Source organism: Myotis davidii, unplaced genomic scaffold (genome assembly GCF_000327345.1).
Source record: "Myotis davidii unplaced genomic scaffold, ASM32734v1 scaffold805, whole genome shotgun sequence".
NCBI classification, from domain to species: domain Eukaryota; kingdom Metazoa; phylum Chordata; class Mammalia; order Chiroptera; family Vespertilionidae; genus Myotis; species Myotis davidii.
In genome coordinates, this window is record NW_006296430.1 from 202,949 (window position 1) to 208,189 (window position 5,241).

Below are 5,241 nucleotides of genomic sequence, written 5' to 3' on the forward strand. Positions count from 1 at the left end.
GTGCAGTGAGAAAACCTGAAGTCATTTTCAAGGCCCACCATTTCTTACTTCTTTTAAGTTGGGTCAAGTTTCTAAGCTTTCTAAATCTCCGTTTTCTGGCTAATGAAAATAGGATTCCACCAAGTATCCTATCTACCTCCTCCAGGACTTCTGTGAGGATCAAATGAGATGAGGCATGGGAAAACGCTTCACAGACATTTGGTTACAGTGTAAAATGTTTGCACCTGGCTATAAAGCACGTCGTGTTCCTGGGCTGAAGAAACTCCAAGGAAGTGGCTAGTCGCTAGGGAGAGGAAGCCGGGCGTTGCTATGTGACGTCATTACCCGGCGCCCACAGCGCCTGTTTCCGGGACTGGGCTGGGCAGTGGGCCGCATTTTGCGTCATGCGGTCTTGGCAGCGTCAGCTGCAATTTGGTGGGGTGTGGCTCCGGGGTGGTGGAGGGACCTGTGTCCCACTTGGGGGAAGCCGTGTTGCTTTATCAACGCCAGGTCTGCAGTGCCGTTTCTTTGTAAATGGCCAGTGCATATCACCGCATCTCCTGCATTGAGCGTCTGCCCCCTGGTGGTCAGTGCATGTCATAGTGACCAGTTGCACAGTCAGAGGGACACCTAGCATATTAGCTTTATATATATATATATAGATAGATATGCATTACCTATGGACACAGACAATGGGATGGTGAAGGCCTGGGTTGGGGCAGGAACTGGGTGGAGGGGGAATTTTTTAAAAAGAAGAAAAAAACCACAAAATTACTACATAAGATCCACATTTCTTGAAAGTTCCACAAAATTCCATTATGTAGAACACTACAGTTTAACCAATTTATTCCAACTAGACATTCACATTGTTTCAGTTCTTTGCTATTGCAACGTATATATACCGGAGACTGAATAAATGGCTAAAAGTAAACTAGATGGAGTCAGAAGGCATATAGATATTTAAGGCTTTGGTACTACCTACAAAAAACTTATAGCATTTTATACTTCCACTAGCGTTCTCTGCTTCTCCACACCTTTACAATTTGAAATATTCTAGTCATAGTTCTGATTCTGAACTACTATGTTCCAGCTTTGTATTCCCTTCCCATATCAGTGCAACATGTTTCAATTACTGCTGCTTTCCAATACATCTCAACAACTGATACATCAAATCCCTCCAACTTTTCAGTTTTTTTTTAAACTTTGTTATTCTCATATAATTATCCTTCCAGATATATTTTCTACTTAATTAGTTAAGTTTCCTCCTACCTCAAAAAAGGATGAGGAGGTAAGCAGAATTTTGATTGACATTCCATTCCATCTATATATTAATGAGGAGCTGCCACCTTCACCAAATTAATAGTTTGAACTGAGAAATACAGATCTTGTTTAATTCTGATTTTTTTTCAAGTAAGTTGTATAGTGTTCTTCATAAAAATGTTTGTGTTTCACCCTGACTGGGTCACTCAGTTGGTTGCGGCATCATCCTACACAGCAAAAGGTTGTGGGTTCAATTCTCAGAGAATGTACAGGAGGCAACTCATCAATGTTTCTCTCTATATCTCTCTCTTTCTCTCTCCCTCCCCCCTCCCACCTTCTCTCCCTTTCTTTCTTTCTCTTTAAAAATCAATAAAAACATCCTCAGGTGAGGATATTTTTTTTAATGTTGCATATTTCTTATTAAATAGTACCCTATAATTTATTCCTACAATTTTTATTCCTAATGTGAGGTCTTTTTTCCATTTTTAAGCTAATCATTGTTGATATAAAGGAAATTTTGCAATTGGTTTATTAGTCCTATATCCAGCCACCTTACCAAACAACAGGAACTCTGCAGGCCAGAAGGGATTGGCAAGACATACTCAAAGTGATGAACAGCCAGGACCTACAACCAAGATTACTCTACCCAGCAAAGCTATCATTTAGAACTATTGGTTCTAATCGTTTTTTAGTTAATTTCCTTGGAATTTTTCTTTCTCTTTTTTAAAATATATTTTATTGATTTTTTACAGAGAGGAAGAGAGAGGAATAGAGTTAGAAACATCAATGAGAGAAAAACATCGATCAGCTGCCTCCTGCACACCCCCCACTGGGAATGTGCCCGCAACCAAGGTACATGCGCTTGACCGGAATCGAACCTGGGACCTTTCAGCCCGCAGGCTGACGCTCTATCCACTGAGCCAAACCGGTCACGGCTGGAATTTTTTTCTTAAACATCATCTGAAAATAATCACCTTTCTTTCCAACATTTGCACTTACTCTTGTTTATTAACTTACTATATCAGCTAGGCCCTCCAGAAGTTTTGAATAATAGTTATAACAGGACTTCCTATTTTACTTTAAGAACATCACCATTTAGCTCTGGCTGTGTAGCTCAATTGATTAGAACATGATCTCGATATGCGAAGGTTGTGGGTTTCATCCCCAATCAGGGTACATACAAGAAACAACCAATTAATGCATTAAAAAAGTGAAATAAATCAATGTCTCTCTCTCCCTCCCTTTCTCTAAAATCAATAGAAGTAATTTTTAAAAAAGAATTTCAACATTTACTAGTGGTTCCTTTATTTAAAAAACAAAACAAAACATTCTTATTGATTTCAGAGAAAAAGGGAGAGAGAAAGAAACATCAATGATGAGAGAATCACTGACTGGCTACCTTCTGCACACCCCCTACTGGGGATCAATCCTGCAACCCAGGCATGTGCCCTGACTGGTAATCAAACTGTGAACAACACTTAACCACTGAGCCACACTGGCCAGGCTACTAGCGGTTTCAAAGAACTATTTTAATTACATTTTTATCAATTACTAGTTTGCTTAATTTTTAATCGTACAATGCTGTTTAATTTTATAAACTGCCTTTTAGGGTATCTATGGATGACTTCAAAGGTCTTTTCACATTTTTTCTCTGGATCAAAGGCTATATTCCAATTAGCTAAGTTTGACACAAGTCCATCTGCAAAATACATTTATAATTCAACTGAATTTTAAATAAAAATTTCCCACTAAATAGGTTTTTTGAGAAAAAGAATTCTATTAATGCCAGTTTTCTAATATCTAGTGCCACAGCAGAGATTAAAAGACAAGGTTAAAATAAATAAAAATGTTTATTGAATAAAATGCAACTTCCAATAAGGAAAGTAAATGCTATAATCAAAACTCTTAATTTTACATGTGCATTATTGATTGCAAAAAAATAAAAGCATTGTATCTTATACAAAGCAGATCAGGAAATTCTACTAGATAAATACTCAAATACTCCTCAAACACACTGCATTTGGTTTTGCCAGACCTTCATACAAACAGATCCTCTAGCTGGGATGCCTGGGATATCCAACTAGAAAACACCAATTTGCTCTTCATGACTCACCTAAAGAATCACCTTTTCCGAGAAGCCATTTCTAGGTTCTCACCTCATTTTGAGATAGCGGTACCTCTTCTGTACTCTTACGATACACTTCTAATTATAAATTAGTTAGAAACTGCTAATAGTTTTGCCTTTCACCCACATCAGACTATGCCAGTGATTGGCAAACTGCGGCTCCCGAGCCACATGCGGCTGTTTGGCCCCTGGAGCGTGGCTCTTCCACAAAATACCACGTGCGGGCGCGCATGTACAGTGCGATTGAAAGTTCGTGGCCCATGCGCAGAAGTCGGTTTTCGGAAAGGAGATAGACAAAACAAGTATACAAGATGAGTGTGGGTGGGAGAGTTGGAAGGGGTCGCCCTCAGTGAACGTACCTCAATCAGACTGAGAACATTTTTAGCAAGGGCCAGCTTAGGAGTACCCTAATTAAGTTAATAACAATGTACCTACCTATATAGTTTAAGTTTAAAAAATTTGGCTCTCAAAAGAAATTTCAATCCTTGTACTGTTGATATTTCACTCTGTTAACTAATGAGTTTGCCGACCACTGGACTATGCCATCTTAAAAACAAGTTCTTTCTCCTATCTCCTCAGCAAATATAGCATCATGCTTCCCTGAAGAAATGCTCAAGAACGAACATGTGGCCAGAGACCGAATTTCAGAACCAAACCAGCTATATGACCAAAGGCTAATCATGAACCATCGCTAAATATGATTTTCTAATTTTTGTTTTAAGAATATCTCTTCTATTTACTACCCAAGATTAATGTGAGGATCAAATAATATGATACAAATTTTTATAGCACAATTTTGCAGATGCTTTCAAAACATTAATAAAGTTTTATTACAATCAAAATTATGAAAGACAGTCAAGAATCAATTTCATCAAAGATGCAATTAGATCTATTAAAAGCTACTCTGGGAGCGTCAAATAGTGAAAAAGGAGACATGTAAAACTTCAGTCAATAAATAAATTTTTAAAAATCTACTCTGGTTTTAAAACCAATATGCAATTACTTTCCTATAAAGTAGCAGCATACTTGCTGTACAATATCATAACTCACTAAGGACAATCCCTAACAGTGTAAGGGACCAGGAGAACAAAGCCAAGAAAATTAAAGGCAATAAATAAAGCACTCTTTGGATTTCCAGTTCAAACAGGTGCACTATGAATACTAAAAGAATACTAATCTTTTCCATTACGGTGTCTCTAAAACCAACGCACATTCTACATTTTTATCTATTCAACAAAAACCACGCAATGAAAACAAACTTCCTTCAAAACTCATCCACAATAAAATGAACATGGAAAAGTAAAGAACATGAGATATACAATCTCATTTATGAAAAATACATTTTAAAAAATGATGTATGGCCCAGCCAGTGTGGTTCAGTGGTTGAGGATCAATCTATGAACCAAAAGTCACAGTTCCATTCCTGGTCAGGTCTCATGCGGGAGTTGCAGGCTCAATCCCCCGTGGGGGGCATGAAGGAGGCAGCCAATCAATGATTTGCTCTCATCACTGATGTTTCTCTCTCCCTTCATTCTTCCTCTCTGAAATCCATATATATATATATACTCTTCCTCTCTGAAATCCATATACACACACACACACACACACACACACACACACACACACACACACACATATACATACACATGCTTAAAAAATAAGATGTATGGATGTTCTTATATTCTAAAGACGTTTTCACAATGGTTACTGAACAAAGACACCTCAGAAGAGAGGGAATAGGAAATTAAAGAACTTCTACTATCCCCTATGTACATTTCTGCACATTTCTCCAAACAGGATTTTAATATCTTGCTCTCTCTCTTCTCCTTTGGCATCCCTATAATGCAAACTTTGGTATGTTTAAAGTCGTCCCAGAG

At 37.9% G+C, this 5,241-nt stretch overlaps 1 long non-coding RNA gene across 1 annotated transcript in view; it reads right to left on the minus strand.

Moving 5' to 3' along the window:
• The window catches only part of LOC107184379, a 2,976-nt gene extending 258 nt beyond the window's left edge, over positions 1-2,718 (minus strand). Inside the window, exons 1-2 of the long non-coding RNA XR_001515208.1 lie at positions 2,706-2,718; positions 1,129-1,130 (exon numbers count right to left, since the gene is read on the minus strand). This is a non-coding gene — a long non-coding RNA (uncharacterized LOC107184379). The remainder of the gene's footprint in view (positions 1-1,128; positions 1,131-2,705) is intronic.
• Between the last annotated feature and the right edge of the window lie 2,523 nt (positions 2,719-5,241).